Source organism: Balaenoptera acutorostrata, chromosome 16, assembly GCF_949987535.1.
Source record: "Balaenoptera acutorostrata chromosome 16, mBalAcu1.1, whole genome shotgun sequence".
NCBI classification, from domain to species: domain Eukaryota; kingdom Metazoa; phylum Chordata; class Mammalia; order Artiodactyla; family Balaenopteridae; genus Balaenoptera; species Balaenoptera acutorostrata.
This window is the reverse complement of record NC_080079.1, coordinates 53,461,490-53,483,414: the sequence shown is the minus strand read 5'-3', so window position 1 is coordinate 53,483,414 and position 21,925 is coordinate 53,461,490. Positions and strand designations below refer to the sequence as shown.

The following is a 21,925-nucleotide window of genomic DNA, read 5'->3' as shown; positions in this document are numbered from 1 at the left end:
TCCGGACACAGACACATAGCTGGGGGCAGGAGTAGAAAGGCAATTCTAAGACCATTTCCTCTTGGCATCAGTTAACCAATCCAATCCCATCAAGAAATTCCAGCTGCCACATTTTTCAGAACCCAGCTACTCTTCCCTTCAGTAACTTCAGCTTCCACTCCGAAATTCTGGATTTTGTCCACACTTTCGTTTTCACTTAGGTTGGCCACTACTCTTTTGGCCTCAGGCTCTTTACTCCAGGTTGTGCTTAAAAACTATTTTGAAGCTCCGCATCCACTATTCAGGAATAGCTGTTAATGAAAACAATCTGAGTGGAGGTTGCTGCTGTTCCACAGCAGTGATTTAGCTCAGACTAACTTTTCTCCCCACAATTATGGGCTTGCTGCCATCATCCTGTGGGACCTGTGTCTGGCAGGGGGAAGCATGTGGGCAGAACAAGGAGAGGATACGGAGCAAGCCAGCAGTCCCTGGATGACAGGTCTCCCCAAGAGAGCCTTCCGCAGCTGGAGCCATCCAAGCCTAGCCTTTCTGCTGACAGACGTGCCTGCCTCCAGCCATGTGTCTCTCGACATGTTGTTTGAAAAGGCCTGCAAGGAGCTCTGGGGCCTCATTTCTCTGAGGAGCTCCGGGGAAGCCAGTTTTCTTGGTGACTGTAAAATTGATGCCATTCCCGTGCTTAGAGGCTCTCACAGACTCCCTAGCACCTAAAGAATAATATGTAAACTTTTATAATGATATCTTACTCCGGGTTGTTGTAAAATTAAATAATTAAAATTTAATAATCTATTAATATGCCTAAGTTATTGCATAGTAAGTGGGTCTACTCAAGAATTACCAGGTTTCTTCCCCTTCCTACTACCTGATCTGATCCTTACCTATTTTATAGGCTTATCCCCTACTATTCTCATCCCTCACTGTAGTTATCCAAACTACTTGAATTCTTCAAACATTTTTCAAATTCTGTATCTTTTCACAGATGATTAATCTATCTTGAAACTTATGCTGCCCTTTTCTTATTGGGAAAAATCCCTCATTCTTCAGCACTTTAGTGAACCTCTCTCACACTCCCTCTCTCTCAAAGAACAGATACTTGCCCCACCCCTTCCAGGACACCGTTGGTCCCACTGTTGGGCCAGCATTTTGTCATTAATGATGATGATGATAGTAACTATCGTTCCGTAAGTGCCTATTATATATCAGAAACTGAGTTGTTCACTTTACAAACGTTATCCTTACTCTTCAAAATCATCCTACAATTGTTGATACTTAGCCTCCATTTCAGAAGAGGAAAATGAAGTTGAAAGGGGATTGTGTTGCCGTAATATACAGCCTATTTTCTTATTTGTCTTCTTGTCTAGACTGTACTTAAATAATTGTGTAAGAGAGCTGGCCCTCAATAAATAACTACTCAGCAAAGTTATGAATGATACAGAAAAGTCTCCTCCTTGGCCCTTGATTCTTTTCTTACCCACCTCATGGGCTTTTCTTTTCCTTTAAAGACATGTTTCTTTAACCCAGTTGTGTTTCGGTACATACTATCAAAGAATTACAGAGGACCTTGAGAGATCATTCAAGCAAAACATTTCTCATTTTACAGGTGTGGAAACAGCCTCGGAGATGATGTATAAACAGCCACAGAGACGTTCGAACCATTCCTGAGGTCAAAAGTGAAGTAGTGAGGGAGCTGGAATTCCAATGACATGTACTTCGTTTTCAAGCAGATGTTCTTTGTGGTTTAGCAGGTTTAGGGAAATGATTGATTCATTTCCAATCTATAAAAATTTGAGCACAGGGCTTCCCTGGTGGCGCAGTGGTTGAGAATCTGCCTGCCAATGCAGGGGACACGGGTTCGAGCCCTGGTCTGGGAAGATCCCACATGCCGCGGAGCAACTAGGCCCATGAGCCACAACTACTGAGCCTGTGCGTCTGGAGCCTGTGCTCCGCAACTAGAGAGGCCGCGATAGTGAGAGGCCCGCGCACCGCGATGAAGAGTGGCCCCCGCTTGCCGCAACTAGAGAAAGCCCTCGCACAGAAACGAAGACCCAACACAGCCATAAATAAATAAATAAACAAACAAACAAACAAACAAACAAACATTTTTTAAAAAAATTTGAGCACAACTAAAAAGGCTTCAAAACCCAACACAGGCATCACTTCCTCTGTGACTATTTGTTGAGAGCTAATCTAAGTCAACTTGTCCATTTATAGTTAAAATCTTTGGCAAGTATTGGCCAAATATTTCCCCCAAATTAAAGGTAAGTAGGGACTATGTCTATTCTCTCCACAAGTTCAACTGGGTGGTAAACAATGAAAGCAAGTTTCAGACCAAATATTGCCACCCAAAGGGACATTTATTAGCCAAGCGGGCATATAACGTTATTGCTACCAATTCTTGTAACCTTGCTGAAGTCGTGACTCTGTCAAGCACAGAGGCTTAACATGAAGCCACTGTATGAAAGGTTCACCCCAAGGCAAATGCAACTGATATTTTGGTAGAATGATCACCTATTATTCTTGTAAGTTCCAAAGGCAGGATCTTCTGTTAATTGAGGGGGACACAGGACTAAGTAGATTTCTAGTTATAGGGCACTTATGGGAGGGTATGAGGTACCTGTTTCACCAAATTATGCAAGAGAGGATGTAATCACACAAATTACTCTAGCCAAATGGCCAAGCACACATATTAAACACTTCAAGTTTTCACTAATAAAAAAAAAAATCATTCCTAACATATATTAAGTAGTTGGCAAAGCCCCTTGAGCATATTCTGTTACTGATCCTTGAAATGCACACCTCTGGAGTGCAAACCTCTCTGAGTAGATGTAACTCACTACACCTAGGACTGAATTCCTCATTGGAAATCTTTAGGTATTAAATGATCCTTCTAAGGTGTGCATGAAATCAATTCACATTCACATGCATTACCTTGTCTACAGACAAGTAACTCATAGACAACATAACACTACGTCCTTTGTGGCCCTGCCACAACCTCATACCTCTCTGTTAGAATCTTCAGTGTATGGAGTTCTAGGTAATGGGTCTGCCTCTGCCGCCAGAAACTTCAGTTGTTTCTATCCTCCTAAGCACCCATCTGGCTCCATGACTGGTATAAAGTAAACATGCAGTAAATGCATATGATCTTTGATGAAATGACGAATAATACAATCAATAAATTAGAATAAACAACTTTAGGAATAATCCCTTGTATTAGTCAGTTCAGGATGCTTAAACAGCAGACACTTATTTCTCATAGCTCTAGGGCTGGAAGTCCAAGATCAAGGTGCCAGAAGATTCTGTTCCTGGTGAGAACCTTCTTTCTGGCTTGCAGACAGCTGTCTCCTCTCTGTCCTCACATGGCAGAGAGAGAGAGAGAGAGAGAGAGAGAGGGAGAGTGAGTGCTCTGGTCTCTCTTCCTCTTTTAAGGACACTAATCCCATCATGGGAGCCTTACTGTTACAACCTCATTTAAGTCTAATTAACTCCCAAAGGTCCAACTTCCAAATACCATCGCATTGGGGGATAGGGCTTCAATATCTTAATTGAAGACACAATCATTCAGGCCATAACACCACTCTACTCTGCTGCCCCTGCTGTGATCATTCTGACCAAAAACAAAGCAAAAATGGTAGGGAAGGTATTCCTCCCTTAGATACAGACCATTACACAGAACTGGATGAGAAAAACTAGTTTTGTATTATTAGATTCCACTTGTATCTGACCTTCTCTTCCATCAGAGAGCCTAATGTGCCCCTTGAAGAGCAAGTGCTTTAAGGTAGGTTGACCTTACAAGGGAAGGCAGAATCTTTGTGGTCAGTGACAACATGCTGGGGGTGGATGGGCAGAAAGGGGCATCAAATGAGTAGACAATGTGCCCATCCAAAACCAGCTTTGCCTATCCCTTCTTCGTTTTATTTCAAGAGGCTTGATTCTATATTCATCCAGCATAGAAACTGGCCTTTAGAGTTTGCTGCATATCCTGAAATTGAAGGTTCTCATTGTTTATTTGCATTATAATAGGTGTACAATTGATTCACAAAATCTTGGTGTTGCTTAACATGACAGATGAATCATTTGCTTCCAAAATTACAGGGAGCTGTGGGGTCAGGAAGCCTGGGCAACCATAGAGTCTCTCCTCCGGAAACACAGAGAAATGCAGACAAATGGAGAAATCCCCTGGCTTTGGGAGCCATCTCCATAGGAGTGGTCAGTGCCATCAGCCTCTTACAACACCCAAGGGACCAGGGTATTAGCGTACCCAGGCCAGCACATGGCGTCTTCTTATTAACCTAATCACCGGACTCCAGCAAGCTGCTTTCAAGATAATTTGGGTCCCTGTGAATAGTCGTCCCTCTTCCCAGCCCCTGCTCAGCTCTGGAAGGGATGATGCATGTACATCTCCTTTGCCCAACGGACTCCAAAGAAATCTTGCCAGTGTTTATAATATCTGCAAAACCCCTCTGTGAATAACACCCAGGCCACACAGCAGACTGAAGTCAAGAAGCTCAGTTCCGCCTGACAGCTTTGCCCCAAGTTGTTATTTTTGCAGTTAGGAGGGAAGAAAGACCCCTGAACAGAAAATTCACAGTAGTCTTAACATGGATGTTTTATGGCTGTTTTATGGAAAGTTATTTTTTATATTTTTGAAAGATAAAGTGAACTCAGCTTCTTTACCTAGAAACCGCTTTCTTTCTATGCTGGTCAGTGACAAGTAAAAAAAAATTTTTTTAATTTAAAAAATTTTTTTAAAAAGGTAAAATAATAATGATAAAAGTAGGCCTTAGTTTACAAAACACACATGCAACTTGGTCTCTATTCAGGCAAGGACCTTCCTCCCCAACCTCAATCCCTGTCTCTTCAATCGTCCCAACCATGAATGCTAAGATTTGCAGGAGATTCTTCAGCTAACAGTGTCTTAGGAAACATCTGGTCTGGAAAATGAGAACTGTATCAGAGATATATCTTTAAGATGAAATAAGAGGCTTCCTTCAACCCTCAGAAGTATTTGTGACTGATTCCTAAGTTAAATGGAAGATCAATAAGAACATTTTAGTGCTCATGGAGAGAGGAGAAAGGGGAACACAGGGGAAGAAAATATTTATTAAATAACTACTTGTGGAAATAAACAAAGACCACCCAAGAGAAAGGAAGTAAAGGCTATTTATTCATAGCTTGTTAAAGCACAGGAGTCAGCTACCATCACTTGTGTTTGGTAAACACTCAAAAGCAGGCTGAGGAAAGTGGAAAAAAAGGAAGCTCATTGAAAGCCATTGGTGTAGAAGCTGGAGACAGCTAACTGGAAGTGGGTGCGTCCTCTGTGACTGGTTTGGGAAGCATATTTGGCTTTCCTTGGTTGGTCCTGTGCTGGAAGAAGAGGCAAAAAATAGGAAAGCTGGTAGTTACTGAGTAAGGTCTGACCCTTCTGCACTCATTGCAACAGAGGCTATGGTTTGGCACCCTGGACTGGTTACCGAAGAGGTTGTGGGTCAGGATTCTATTGTCTGATATTTTTTTCCACTTGTCATGTCCTGTCATAACTGTCATATACATTCTTTATTTACATGTATGGTCTCTCATACCAAATGCCAGGTACCATCATTTCATTTAATCTTCACAATACTATTAAAAAGGACATTGCTTCACTGTCTCTCAAAAGAAGAAACTGAGGCAAGTTGTTCAAGGTTTCAGGGATAGTAAGTGGCAGGACTAGGTCTTGGATGTTAAGAAGTCTGACTCAGAAGCCCTTCTACTTATCCTAGTGGTTGTAAAGTGGTATTGCACTGTGATTTTGATTTGCAGACTAATGATAATGAACATCTTTTTATGTGCTTATTTGCCATTTTTATATCTTCCTTGGAGAAACATCTTCCTTTTCAGGTGTTTTGAAAATTTTCAGTTGGGTTATTTGTCTTTCTATTAGTGAGTTGTAAAAGTTCATTATCTATCCTAGATACAAGTCCATTATTAGCACATAATTGAAAATAATTTCTCCCATTCTGAGGTTTCATTTTTCACATTCTTAATAATGTCATTTGAAGCACAAAATTTTTAATATTGATGAAGTCCAACTTAACTATTTTTTGATGCCCACATTTTTGATGTCATATCAAAGAATCCTTTGCGAAATTCAAAAACATGAATATTTATCCCTATATTTTCTTCTAAAAGTTCTATAGTTTTAGTTCTCATATTTAGTTCTTAATCTGTTTTGAGTGAATTTGTATATATCATGTGAGGTAAAGTCCAACTTCATTCTTTTCTGTGTGGTTATCCAGTTGCCCCAGCTCTGTTTGCTGATGAGACAATATAAATAGCCTTTTCTCATTAATAGTCTTGGCATGCTTGTTGAAGATCAGATGACCACAGATTTATGAGTTTATTTTTGGACTCTCAATTCTATTCCTTTGATCTGTATGTCTGTCTGTCCCAAACTGTCCTGATTATCATTGCTTTGTATTGATAGAAAGTTTTGAAATCACAGAAGTGTGAGTCCTCCCGCTTTGTTCTTCTTTTTCAAGATGGTTTTGGCTATACTTGGTCCCTTGTAATTCTATAAGAATTTTAAAATCAGCTTTGAAATTTCTACAAAGAAATCAGCTGAGATTCTGATAGAGATTGTGTTGAATCTGTAAATTGGTTGGGGGAGTATTGCCATACTAACAATATTAAGTCTTCCCATCCATGAACATAAATGTTTTCTATTTTTTAGACCTTCTTTAATTTCTTTCAATGTTCTGTAGTGCTCAGAGCATAAGTTTTGCACTTCCTTTGTTAACTTTAATCCTAAGTATTCTATTCATTTTGATGATATTGTGAATATAATTGCTTTCTTAATTTTATTTTCAGAATTGCAAGCATACAGAAATACAACTGATAACTGATTTTGTGTACTAATCTTATATCCTGCAATCTTGCTGAACTCATTTTTTAATTCTAGAAGTTTTTCAGTGGCTTCCTTAGGATTTTCTATATAGAAGATTATGTGATTTTTTCCCTCCTTTACTGCCTTATTTTTCATTAAGTGAATATTTTCTAATATAATGTTTTAATTTAATTAATGGTGGTTACACTATAGTTTGTGTGTTCTTTATTAGTGATTGCTCTAGGATTTACCATGTGCATTTTCTCAAACTCAGTTTCAGATTTATACTAGCTTAATGCAAGTGATATAAAGAAATGCTACTCCTATATGGCTCTATTCTCTTTGCTACCTTTTGTAGTATTATTTTTATACACACTATATCTGTTAATATTACTAGTTTGCTTGAGCTGCCATAACAAATTACCACAGATTGAGTGGATTAAGCAACAGAAATTTGCTCATAGTTCTGGAGGCTAGAAGTCCAAGATGAAGATGTCAGTAGTTTGGTTTCTCCTCATGCTTCTCTCCTTGCCTTACAGATGGCTGCCTTCTCACTGTGTCCTCACATGGTCTTCCCTCTGTGCACACACATCCCTAGCGTCTCATTTTGTGTCCAAATTTCCTCTTCTAACAAGGACATCATCAGATCAACTTAGGGCCCACTCGAATGGTCTCATTTTAACTTAATCATCTCTTTAAAGGTCCTATCTCCAAATATAGTTACATTCTGAGTTAATAGGGGTTAGGGCTTCAATATATGAATTTGGAGGGAACACAATTCATTCTATAACAGCCATGTAATCCATGCCCTACTCTATACTACCCATCAAGCCCCATCTCCATCAGTCTATACTCCAAATTGTAGTTGAAGTGATCTTCAAAAAAAATGGAAATTTGATAACATGATGGGCATGCATAAAGCCTTTCCACAGATTCTATTTACTTTCAGATCAAAATATGACCTTCATCAAGACCTACATGCATGACAATATAGAACAGTGTTTAAAAGAGCCAACTCTGAAGCCTGACTATTGGGTTAAAACCCTAGTTTCCCTACTTACCAGCCCTCAATTTGATAAACTTGTTATTTCATTTCTCTTAGCCTCAGTTTCTTCATGTGTAAAATAATAATTTTTATTATAGGTTGTAATCATTTTGAAACTTCCTTGGTAGGGATTAAATGAGATAATCCAGGTAAACTGTTCAGCACAGAGTAAAAGTTTAAAAATGGTCATTTATTAGTATTCAGCTCTATATTGACTTTTCTTATTTTGTACCTCTTTCCTATTTCTACAGTCTCACCACACTTGTCTTATTTTAATTCTTAGAAATGTACGTCAGAATATATTCTCTTTGACAATTCCAGAATATCATATAAATGTAATCATATGTTGTGTAACATTTTGAGACTGGATTTATTGAGCATAATGCATTGAAGATTCAGCCAGGTTGTCCTGTGTATCAGTAGTTTCTTCATTTTTGCCACTGGGCAATATTTTCATTGTAGGTTGTACCACAATTCGTTTATCCACTTATTTACTGAAGGTCATTTGGGTTGTTTCAGTGTTTGGTGATTATGTGTAATGCTACTAAAAACATCTAAAAACATTTGTATACAGGTTTTTGTGCGAACATGAGTTTTCATTTCCCTAGTATAATTATCTAGAAGTAGAATTGCTTGGCCATATGGTAGGTGTAGGTTGAACTCTATAAGAAACTGTCAAACTTTTCCTGAGTGTACCATTTTTTATTCCCACCAGCAAGGTGTAAAGGACTTCCTATGGCTCTGTATTCTAACCCGCACCTGTGCTTTTAATTTGAATTTCTTTAATTACTAATAATTTTGAACACTTAATATGCTCACTTGCCACTTATATCCCTTTTTTGATGAAGTGTCTCTCCAAATATTTTGCCCATTTAAAAAATTGAGTTATTTTCTCATTTTTCAGATTTGAGAGTTCTTAATATATTCTGATATATATTTCAAATATTTTTCTCAGTCCATGACTTTCTTTTTTTCTCAACAGGATCTTTAAAAAAGCAAAGGTTTAAATGTTGATGATATCCATTTAATCATTTTTTTCTTTTATCAATTACAATTTTTGTCTTATATCTAAGAATTCTTGCCTACCCAAGGTCATGAAACTTTTTCCTATTTTTTCTTTTCTACTATGGGTCTAGTTATGTTTTAACTCTTAATTATTCTTTATTCTTCAGGTCATATGTCACTCTCTCAGGGAAGCCTTCTCTTACTTCCCAGACAAGATCAGATCCCTGTGTTATACATCTTTAGAGCATTTTAAACATCTTTACCATATTTATCTCAGTTTAAAATTATACATGTTCTATGATTATTTGCTAAATGTCTGCCAGTCCTCCTGATTGTACCTCACTGGAGTCTATCTTTGCTTACCATTATATCACTGAGTCTACTACAGTTTACTTCATAGAAATTGAATGAACAAATGAATAGAAGAATAAGCAAATGTGTAAGTGCCACTATACACCGTGAAAAACTATATTAAGAGAAAGTGTTGTCATCCTAAGTCCCTTGGCTACTTGAGCTCAACAATTTGTTATGAAAGAATGAGGTCAAGCTGAAGTTATTACCACATTTCTGCTCCAGGGCCCATGCTAGAGGAAAAATTATAGGAAGGGGGCTAACATTAATTTAGGGTCTATTATGTGTCAGGCATTTTGTGTAAAAAAAATCTGAGGCTAAAAGGTGTTAAACTTGACCTTGACCATGACCATTGCCACTCTTCTAATAAATTGAGAAACTGGGACATAGCTCAAAGCTGGACTCCAAACTCAATGCTTTCTTCCTATTCTGTGCTGCCTCCCCATCACTTTCCTTCCCAAAATAAAGACTTAAAAGTTATTTTTCAAAAACCTATGTAGTTGTCAGAATGTACCAATCTGAAGGCCTATCAGATGCATCGCGAGAGGGTTATAGATCATTTTTTTTCTTTTTAGATGTACCTGGAGAGGATAATAAAACATCTTAACAAAAAAAGCCCATCCTGTCCTATCTTCTAGGCAAGATGCTGCTACAGTCACCCTGAGTCACCTAATGATGAAAAGACCTGCAAGTTGTATCAAAAGATGAGAGAGCCTAAAAAAGCTGCTTCTCATGGTGAGAATGTGGACAAGCTCTTAAACCTTATATAAATTAATCAGTTAATAAATAGTGCCAACAACATAGAATGGTTATATAGAACAAGGCTATGAGTCTTATAAAGAAAGAGCATAATGCCCCACAGGTAACAGACCTCAGCAAATGACCCACAGCAAAAGGGGTTGCCCTCACTGATAAAAAAGACTGTAAGAAAGGCCCACACAATGGGAAAAGAGGTATTTCCCTGACTTGCTAGTCTCTGAGCCAACTCCTGAGGTATTGTTGAGAATCCTTGCTAAGAAGCCTCACTTATTACCTGAAGGCTATACCTGAGTCCAGCAGCAAGGAGCTTTCTCCCTCTGGTTGGAAAGACATTATTGCTCAGGCATCTTCAGGCCATTCCAATGTTCCAAGGCTGAGCCTGGCTTATATCCCAGGAATTGTAGAGACTGTAGGTCTTTCTAGGTAAGGTTTTTAGACTGGAGATTCAAGCACTAACTCAATGAGGGCTCAGTTCTGATCAGGGCCAGAACCTCTTTAGATGGGAACACATCTAGGTTCTCCACATTGCCTACTCTGCAAATGAAAGTACTACCTATAGTCTGGCATGAACATTCTAAGCCAATGCTTCTCAAACATTAAGTGCATGGGAATTATCTGAGAATACTGTTAACAAGCAGATTATAATTCAGATTAAGTCTTCATTTTTAACAAACTATGTGGATCACACTTTGAGTAACAAATATCTAAGCCACTGGTTCTTAAACTTCAATGCGTATCAGACTCACTTGAAGTCTTGTTAAACGCCTGCCCCACTCCCAGAGTATGTGATTCAGTAGCTTCAGGGTGTGACCCCAAATTTTGCATTTCTAGTACGTACCCAGGTGATGCTGATACTGTACTTTGAGAAGCTCTACTCTAAGACATATACAAAAAGGCCACTATGTTGCAGAATCTCATATTCATGTGATTCACCTGAACTGATAGGCCTAGACTTGTGTATTGTTCTGGTTTCCTGTGACAACGGTGCTTTCAATCTCACACCTTTTCTTATGTCACTTTGGTCTTCTGCTTTAGTGCCTCAATTTCGTTACCACTGCAGCTTCTGACTGAGAGCTCCATCTCCTTTGCTTCAAGTCAACAGAGTAGGAGGGACTAAAGAGCATGGATACTGGATGGCATGATTCACTGGAAGGCTGTCTTTGCAGACTAGCTACCATATTGCTCCTCTATTCCAATGAACTAGGCCTGACAATATAATTCAGCAGAGACACCACTTAGATAAAGCACCATCCTACTGTTCTGAAGAAAAAGGTAGAAAGGACTCCTAGAAGAAGCAATAGAAAACTAGTTCTATCATATCACCCACCAAGGGCTCTGTCCTGGGTCTCACTCCCACCATGACGGCCCCCTATTTTTACATTCTTTCTTCATTTTATCAGTGATCCCTGAGGGAAAAGATGGAGTGGGAACAGCACATGTTCATTTATTGAACTAAAAACAAAAGTTGTTCTCGGCCTTTAACCTATCCCACCCTCTCACCCAGAAGGACCCCTCCTGAGCCCAGTCTGTAGCTCAGCTCTGCAATGCCTAAAAAGACATGTCACTGCAGCCCCAGACATCTGCTGGCAACCAATAGGAGACGTGACAGACATTTCTCCTCCAGGCTTTTCATGTGGAATCACTGTTTTCTGTCAAATCTGTCTGTCTGCACTTGACCTTTCAGTGAAAAGCATGTAGCTCTGTTAACAAGGCTTTCCTGGATAAGAAGTGATTAAACCCACTGCCACTGCCCCAGCTTCCACACTGTGGGCGCTCCACTCTTTGACACCTCATGATACCACACTGGGGTCCATTTCAGATGCGCTTGAGGGCAAGTTTTCTTCATACTTCATGTACAAATTCAGCTGGACGTGTTCTCCATATGACAAGCATTTCAGAGTATAATATTCAGTTCTTTGCTACCTCTTCATAATATTAATTAATCTGTTCCCTAGAGAGCCAAATGGAGTTGGTAATTATAGAAAAGAAAGTGATAAAGATCAACTACTTATTTTCCCAACAAACCTTCTCAGCTAGCTGATGATTAAATCTTTACTGGCATCATCATACCAATTTTGAAGGGATTATATATTAACAAAACATATGTTAGTAATTTCTATGAATTATTAACATTTTGTAATGAAATGGCAAATGCCTATATTTCACCTTTCATGTGTCAGGCAGTGTTCTAAGTGCCTTATATATAATAATTAATTAAATTCTCACAACAACTAAATAAATTTGGCACTATTATCAGTCCCAGAAATATTTCTACAGCCTACATATAATCTTGTCACATTTTGCTTACAACCCTGTCACGATACCCTACACTGTCAGCATAATGGACAAATCCCCCATCTTGGTATATAACTTTGTCTGTGATCTGCCTCTGTTCTCCCTGCATTTCTCAGCCTTGGTTTCCCTCTCCAGCCACACCTGATTACCTGTCTGGTGTCCCACTGGCTCATGATCTTTCTTCCTTCCCTGACTTTGCTCATACCTTCTACTTCACCTGGAAATAGCCTTTCTCCACTAGGCTGTTTCCTCTTCTTTAAGGCATGATTCAAGTTTTATCTCCCCAGGCTTACTTTTGTGTCCGTCTTCTCTCCTCTCACAACCCTACCACTTATGCCCCCAATTGTTTTGTTTGTTTGTTTGTTTTATAAACTTATGTATTTATTTTTGGCTGCTCTGGGTCTTCGTTGCTGCGCGTGGGCTTTCTCTAGTTGCAGCGAGTGGGGGCTACTCTTTGTTGTGGTGTGCAGGCTTCTCACTACGGTGGTTTCTCTTGTTGCGGAGCACGGGCTCTAGGTGCGCAGGCTTCGGTAGTTGTGGCACGTGGGCTCAGTAGTTGTGGCTTGCAGGCTCTAGAGCTCAGGCTCAGCAGTTTTGGCACACGGGCTTAGCTGCTCCGCGGCATGTGGGGCCTTCCCAGACCGGGGCTCGAACCCGTGTCCACTGCATTGGCAGGCGGATTCTTAACCACTGCGCCACCAGGGAAGTCCCCCAGTTGTAGTCTTTGATTATTCATCTGTCTCCTCCACTACATCATAAATTCCTCAGAGGCCAGAGATGTCTTTCAACTCTATGTCACCAGAGATTAGAACAGGGTCAGGGGTCCTGAGTCTTCACTGAAGAAATGAATAAAACGATATGTATGTATGTGTGTACATATATATATATATGTATATGTCTCTTTCCCCCATCTTAAGCTGGTTCTCGTGAGTTGTAAATAGCTTAGAAAGATTGTGCTTTCAGCAGTTAGGTCCAGTGGAGACACAGCATAACTCTAGGGTCAGCTATATCTGGCTGAAACTGTAATTCCTGCAATTCAATATTTTAATGGTTTGGACTAGAGCGAGACAGGTTTTCATTTGTTTGTTTCTTGGTTTGGGTTTTTTTTTTTCCCCCCCAAATAGGCCTTGTCCAGGTATTTTCTGACATTTAAAGCAGCATGATAACAGCTTCTAAGTAACACGTAACATCCAAGACTTAAAGTTTTCAATCATTACAGAGCAGGTATGGGCTCTTTCCTCTTTTGTCCCTCCAGGCCAAGAGCCTAGATGCTAAGCCCATCTTTGTTGGTTAAGGTTGGAATGTGTGGGCATTGGCTTAAGTTTAATTAAAGAAAAAAAATACGTTTAAACATTTCACAAAGACTAAAATTGCAAACTGTGGTTTCCTAACCCATATCAGGAACAGTCTAACCTAGAGTGAGGTGAGAATGGTGAGGGAGAAGCAAAGAGGGGAGAGGTGGGAGTGACCACCTCTTCTCTCCCTCCTCCACACCTCACTTCCTCCTGGGCTGCCATCCCGATACTTGAAAATAGAGACAGCAGATGTCAGCACGCATGGTCACAAAGCATGGGGACTTCCACATCTTAGTTACTGGGCCCAGAAAACTTTGCACAGTGCAGACTGGCTCAGCATGCGACCACTCACACAAATCAATTATTTCTCTAGTTGAGTCAAAGAGCAAAATACATGTGAACAAGAGGACAAATTAATAAGAACAAGACTTTATGTACATATAGTTGGGAAAAGAAAGATAAGAGCCCATTGAGGCAAATGGGAAAGGGGAAGCTAGAGGCAGCAGTGAGTATCCTGCCAGCTCTGGCCCAGAGCTTGAGTCTGCCAGGCTAACAGTCAAAACCAAGAATGGCTTGGTTGATGATACGTACAGAGCTCTTTTCTATTCTACACAGTGGAATGTCAAGTCCAGTGTGTTGACATCTGGCCGGCCTCATCTGCCCCACTCCCTCTAACACACATATATCTTATACACACACATATCCTAAGGCATTGGGCCTCAGCTTACTTTAGGAAGATAAAAGGCAGGTAAACTTTGCTTGACATAGCCAAAAGGTATTAAGACCCTGTCCAGCAGAACAAGGTCCATTTGTGGGGTCCCATGGTGACCTGCCATTTCTAAAGGAAGCCTCTCCCGCTTAGTTAATGAGATCCTAGATATTGCACTAGAAACAAATGAATGGGTTGGAGGCCTAAAACTTGTCTCCAATGAAGCCCTGGGCAAGGGATAAAGGTAGCTTGAAAGCAAGACTGCTGCTTGCTGTGCGCATACCAGAGGCATAATTGCTCTGACCAAAGGTAGTGGCAGAAGTGCTTCCAAACATAGGTATTTTCTCAGTGGAGCTGGCTTCTCCAAAGTCAAAGGAGGGTACTCTGGATGGGTGGATTTCTGGTGTTCTGACAAGGTGAGACTAGAAGTGTCTCCCTAAAACCGCAGGGCATTTTCCCCTCTGACTGAAGCAGATGTGCTCTGGCTATTGCTCCCCTGTATTCTGAATACACGCGTGAATGGTGTCTCCAGGCACAGATATAATACTGGCCCTTCCTATTGCACCATCTGTGATCTGGACACGTGGGTCTCAAATGCTCTGACAGAAGAAGGCAGGAGCACAGTGGCCTCCAATCAGAGGTATGATGCTACCAATTCCCACTGCACCACAAATACTCTGGACAGGTGAGCCTCAGGTACTATGAATGAAGATGGGACCAGAAGCATCTCCAAGCACAGGTATGGTGCTCTCCCCTCTTATTGCACCACCTGTGTTCTGGACAGGTAGGCCCAGGTGCTCTGACTGTAGGCAAGGAGAGTATTGACTCCAAGCACAGGTATGGTGGCAGGCCCTTGAATTCATCAGATGTGCAGTGGCCAGGAAGTCCCCAGGTGTTCTGACAAAAGGCAGGAAGAGAAGTATCTCCAAATACCAATATGGTGTTCGCTCCTCTGATAACAGATGTGTTCTGACCAGAAGGGCCACAGGTGATCTTGTGACCACAAGGAGGAACAGAACTGTCTCCTAGAACATGTTTCTCTTCAGTGGTACTGTCTCCTCTGAGAGTAGCAGGTGTTCTCTGGATGGTCATGGGGAGATGAGAGGAGAACCCAAAGTGCTCTGACCATAGGCAGGAAGGAAAGTCTCTCCTGAGACAGATTTGCTTTCCATAGAGATGGCCTCTCCAACTGCAACCAGTGCAGGACCCTGATGCTCAGATCAAGCCTTTCCCAACACGAGCAGTGGTACAGGGTGTCTCTCTCAGTTCTGCATCAAGCTAAGTGCTCCAGACATGGACCTGGGACCCAAGGCAGCCACACTGATCCCAAAGCTGCTGCTACTCATAGGGGCTACAAGTCCCATAAAAGTAGATGTGTGTACAGTGGTGTTGGCTAAAGGTTACCTTCTGCCCCCCAGTGCTGGGTATTTTGATGGCAGCTCCAAAACCAAAAGTAGTGGCTGCACCAATGAGGAAAACACTTGGAGTGTCACAAAAGGCCAGCTGGGTACTAACAGGGATGCCAAAAGTGTAACATAGGGAGGTCAAGAAAATGACAGAACTGTGCTGCTAGTGGGTGGCTGGGCTGCAAGAGAGGTTAAGTCTGGAGTTTGTGCTGAGGCTGCAGAAATTCCAAAAGGGAAAGAGCTGTCACAGTTGGTGGTTTCAGGCTGAGGCCCATCAGGACACCTAAATATGAGCTGAGTGGTTTCTCTTGGGTCAAAGGAAAGGTTGAAATTTGCATTTAGGTCGCTGACTGCGCAGGCAGCTGGTGAAGACTAGTGCTGAAGCAGCACAGCCACTGGGCAGCATGTTCTCAGAACAAGCAAGTGCCATGGAAAATGGAAAGAAGTTCTCACTGGAAGCAAGGGAAGACCCCTGCGAGATGGCAGCCAGGGAATGGAGTGTGGTATCCATATCCGTATTTCATCAGAGCCAAAGGCAAGCTTGGATGCAAAGGTGTTGGCTACTGGAGTGGAGGCAGCTGGGGAAGCAGTGATGGAGAAGCCAGTACATACAGAGGCACTGAGGAGAGAAGCTCCTGGCTACTGCCCATCAGGGGCACCCAAAGTGGGCCAGAAGGGAGGTTGAAATTTGGGGTGGACTGCTGACCACAAATGCAGGTAGGCTGGGGATATCTGCTCCACAGTGCAATGGGCCTGGACAAATGGGAGGGAGCTCACCTCCGAGCCAGCAGAGATCCGAAGATGAAAGCCTGGGATGGCGAAGTGGTGTCCAGGTCGGCTGTACCAAAGTCCAAAGGAGGAGGGCTGGACAAGTCAGATGTACTGGCTGCGAAGGTGCAAGTGACTGGGAAAGCAGAGATGAGCTTGACGGGGAAGACAGGGTGCTGATGGGAGGCTGGAGGAGGGGTCTAGAAGACCAAGGGAGGAGAATCCACACACATAGGCACAGGTGACCCCCATTCTGCAGAAGGAAGGCCTGAAGAAGAGGGCTGAGGTGGTAGGAGGTGAGGGGAGGTCAGAAGTAGAAGACACGGTGGCTATGCTGAGGGGATGGGATGCAAAGGGCCACTCGGTACTCATTTCTAAGGAGAATCCCAAATTAGGGAAGGCCCTGAAGAGAGAAAGAGATTCCACAGGAAAAGCAATAGAAGGGGAGTTAGGAATTGTGCACCTCATTTCACAATCGATATCTGGTGTGAGGGAAGGTACCAGAGCAGACAGGATTGGGTGCCAGGCAGGCAGTTGAGCCAAGTCAGTGACAGGTAATGTGGCTGCGGCCAGGATCTGCAAAGGAAGTGGGTGAGGGCAGGAAGTCTGCAGCCCCCGGTGCAGGCAGGGAGAAAGAAAAGACAGGCTGAGTGGCACTGCAGTCAGAAGGGGCTTTAGTTTGATTGTCTAGGACCCTGTGGTTCCACTGGTGCTCAGCTTTCTTCTCCAAGCCTAGGTCTCCACCAATGACTATACAAGGAAGCTTCGGGGGGTGGGGGAAGGAGAGGAGTATAGGTCACCTTGATCTCACAAAGTGGCACCACCGGCAGCAGCAGCAGCCGAGGCAGCACCAGTGACAATGAAATTTTCCATTTCCAGGACCTTCAGCTGGAAGATAACGGGTGGAGGATTCCTGCTGGACAGAGTCCCTGGCAACTCTTCTCCCTGTGTCCTCTTCCCTGGCATCAGTGAGGCCAGAGAACTGGGCCAATGGCTTGGCCTTTATTCAGCACTTCCTGTCCACCTCTTGGGCAGCAGGGAGCTAGATGCAACTAGCCAGAAAGCCCTGCTGCCCCTGGATCGTTCCTGCAAACACACAGGACACTTCTGGCAGGGCTGTAATGAGATGGTGATGGCAGGGGATCTTGGGGGAGGAGTTACTAGACATCTGGGATTTATTACTCAAGCTGTTTCTTCTGGGAGCTTGGAACTGAGGTTTCCCTTCAGAGGCCTAGTGCTCTCCAGGAGCTTGGGTGTAGCTGGTACCTACTCATTGCTATGGGGGACCACTTGTCTGACTGTCCTCTTCTTTTGCTATTCCTTTCTAGCAATTTCCTAGAGGCCCAGGCTCAGTCTACTTTTGTCAGGACTTGGGCGGGGGGACATGACTGGATAGCTTGGGCTTCATAGAGGGGTTTGGCAGCTCACAAGGCAGAAGGAGTCCATCTGTGGTCTGAAAGAGGTCTCTTCCCCATTCCTGAGTGGCTGGTCATCTTGCAATTGTCAGCAAATAGCACCAACTTTTTTGAATAGTCCAGCCATGACACCTCAGCTGGACTCACCAGCGCTTCGAACTTCCGACTCCAGCAGGTGTGTGGCACCAGATGGGCTCCGCCCGGCATGGGGAATCTTCGTGATCGCTGATGCTTGAGCGGGCAGAGCTGGTACCCGCCGGGCACAGGGTCTGCAGGTTCCTTGGAGTCAGGCCGTGCGTGGTATCTTTGGTCCTCTGTGTCTGCATCAGCCGGCCCTTTCCACCAGGGGTCATGGGAGGGCAGACGGCTCAGAGCCAGGGCTCTGGAGCAACTCAGAACCCACGGAGGGACCCAAGGGACTGGGCTCTTGCAAGGGCCGAGTAGGAGAGACAGTAGCTGAAGGGGGAAGTAGGAGGCGCCAGGATGGCTGCCTCATGGCAAATGTTAAGGTGAGAGGGGAGATCAAGCAACACAGGTCATGAGATCTCTCAGCCTCTTTCCTTCCAAGGCCACCTCAGATGACACTGGTCCTCCTTTTAGGATGATGGAAATGGTTATATCTTAATTACTTTGGTGGGTACAAGAATGTATACATTTGTCAAAACTCACCAAACTGTGTACTTCAAGTAAGTGCCTTTACTTCATGTAAATTTTACCCTAAAAAGGTTGATTTGAAAAACACTTGATGCCAGGGCATACACAATATCATTTTAAAGGTGTTGTTTTATAGGCAGATATTGCTACACGGATGAAATGGACAAAAACCATGGCAAAAAAGGTGAAAGTCTGTTCATAACTGTTACAAGAATTTACAATACATTTTGGAAAATCTAATCAGAGAAGATAACGTTAACGCGGTGGTATGGCAGGCAATAGGAAGGCAGGCATTGCGTGTGTGGTGGGGGTAGGGGAAGGCAAGCAAGCGTGGGAAGAAGTAAAGCAAACCATCAAGCAGGCTGATGCAGAAAAGGTTTGGTGAACATATGCACAAAAGCAGCTCGCACTTCTTATAGTGTCTATTCCAACATCCACTGATGAGGAGACCATGGACTATGAGTACCCAACTGCTGGGACACATGCCTAGACTGTGGGACCCTAACTCAAGCTTCTTCAGTCAGATCTTCTCTCTGGATCAAGTCAGTCAGCACAGTGAGAGAATAGCTCGGTTCTTAGAACGCTATTATGGGTGGGGCTGTCCTGACTCCCCTCACCTAACAAATCCCTGACACCAGTTTACCTAGGTACCCCTCTCCCTCTACCAATCCTCATAGGTTAGGGCTCCAGACACTGCATCCTCCAGATTGACAATCTGCTAAAGCAAAACCAAAATCAATATTCTCCAGAAGATTTTTAAAGGACCCAGGATCTCATAGCATATTATTCAAAACGTCCAGAACATAATCCAAAATTACTCACCACAAAAAGAACAAGCAAAACCTAACACTCAGCAGATGCAAACTCTGAAATTACACAAATGCTACAATGTCAGACAAAGTCTTTAAAGAAGCTACCATAACCATGTTGCAAGATGTAAGGACAACCACTCTTGGATAGAATGGAAAGGTAGAACTTCTCAACAAAGAAAGAGTAGCTATAAAAAAGAGCCAAATTTGAGAACCACAATATATAATACATTTAAAAATTCTGCATAGTGCCTCATTAGCAAAATGGAAATACCAGAAAAAAAGAGTCAGTGAACATGAAGCTAGATTAAGAGAAATTTTCTAATCTAAACAACAAAGAAAAAAGGACAGGGAAAAAATTAAGGGAGGTTCAGAGACCTATAGGAAAATATCAAAAAGGCTAATATTCAAACCATCTGAGTGCCAGAATGAGAGGGAAAGAAGGCGCTTACATATAGGGAAAGATAGATAGTTAAAATGAACCTTGAAGTGTTGTATTAGAAATGGAAATATCAGTAAAAATTTAGAGTTTTATTATAGATGACTCATAAGTATCAAAATAGGTGTGTTTGTGTGTGTATATGTACATTTCCTGGTTCTGTCTTCTAGAAAGGACTTAGCAGCAAGGACAGCCTAGTAGTAATGAGCATAGCTAGCACTCAGTTCTTAGTTTCTAAATGCCATTCTGCAATACAAGGACTCAGTGGTCCTTAGAGAAATGGCTGATTTCAGACTGGGCTGGAAAAGTTCAGATGAATCTGAAATACTCTGTTGTACCAGAAAGTAAGGAAATGCTCATAGAACAGTTGGGTATGTCAACACAACACAGAAGCCTCCTTGAAGGTGCTCCCACTGGCCAAATCAAGGAAAAGTATTATCAAAATAAGAGTTACAGATTATTACTCATTGGATAAAATAAAAATCTAGGAGTCTGTGGAGATACAAGCAAATAAATGCAAACATTCTGTATTTTAAAAAGCACATTTAAAAATAAATACATAAATAAATTAGATGGAAGGAAAATCTATCTTTTCACTAGAATGTCAACTAATAAATATAGAAGGGAAGATGAAGTTAGTATATCACCAGTTGATAACAATTATATAATTAATTGAGTGAAGCATGAATTATGAATAGATTCTAAAACTTACGGGTGAAAGTATGATGAGAATTAAAATATTTACATAGTTTCAAAGTTTATTAATTACCAATGGAAAAATAATAATCTTAAGTGAGAAATCTGGAAAACACACACATTAACCAAGTATCAAAGTTATTATCAGTAATGGGACAAGTGAACAGTATGTTCTCACTGGTGTGACACACTGAAAAATATACTTACTACCTCACTGCTTTGATATTCCTGCCAAAAATGTATAATTTTAATCTAGTCGTGAAGAAATAACAATGAAAATGAAGGATGTGCCACAAAATACATGGCTTGAACTTTTAAAAATGCCAACCTCATGAAAGTCAAGGAAAAACTAGGAAACTATTCTGGATTAAATGAATCTAAAGGGACATGACAACTAAATGCAATATGTGATCCTAGAGTGGCTCTAGGACCAGAAAAAAAAATGACTTCATCTACACCCACCTTTGGCTATACAGTAAGTACCTTATTAGGACAGTGGATGAGACTTGATCAAGGTCAATAGAGAATTATAATAATATCCACCAATGTGAATTTTGGAAACTTTAAATTGCACTATGATTATGAAAGAGAATGATCTGGGTTTGTAAGGAAATACACACTGAAGTATTCAAGGAAAAGGAGCATTGTACAAACAATGTGTTATCAAATACAAAGTAGAAGATGTAATGGAGAAAAATAAACCACTTACAATTGCAACAAACTCTGAGATGTGAAGGAATAAATGTGTATGTATTATAAAATATCATAGAAATAAATAGGTAGATTTACTGTTTTCATGGATAGGAAGAATCAGTATCCTAAAAATTTCGATTCTTCCTAAGTAATCTCTAACACCAATAGAATTCAATGTATTTCAATGGTATTGTTTGTAGAGTTAGACAAACTCACTCTAAAATGAATTCATACCAATAAGGAAAAAGTAAACATAATCTAAAAAAGAATGGGACATGACTGGATCTTCCTTCATAATCATTAGTACGGTAGTTAAGATAGTGGGGTATTAACACAACAAACAAAAAATAGATTGCATTAGGGCTGCCATAACAAAATACTATAGACTAGGTGACTTACACAACAGATTCATTTTCTCACAGGTCTGCAGGTTAGAAGTCCCAGATCAAGGTACCAGTTGATTCAGTTCCTGGTGAGTGCTCTCTTCCTGGCTTGAAAATGGCCACCTACTTAATGCATACTCAGGTGGCCTTTCCTCTGTAGCACTTGTGGAGAAAAAAAGAGAGCGTGTGAGCTCCGGTGTCTCTTCCTCTTCACATAAGGGCACCAGTTGTATTGGATTAGTGGCTCAACATTATGATCTCACTTAACTTTTATTTCTTCCCTATCTCCATGTAGAGTAATACAGGGATCCCCTCACCTTGATAGTCAATCAAATTCCTCTTCC

The 21,925-nt window shown here is 41.6% G+C and overlaps 1 pseudogene; it reads right to left on the bottom strand.

Annotated features, from left to right (window-relative positions):
• LOC103011810 (serine/threonine-protein kinase MARK2-like) overlaps nucleotides 1-18,260 on the bottom strand; it is a 138,623-nt pseudogene extending 120,363 nt beyond the window's left edge.
• Between the last annotated feature and the right edge of the window lie 3,665 nt (nucleotides 18,261-21,925).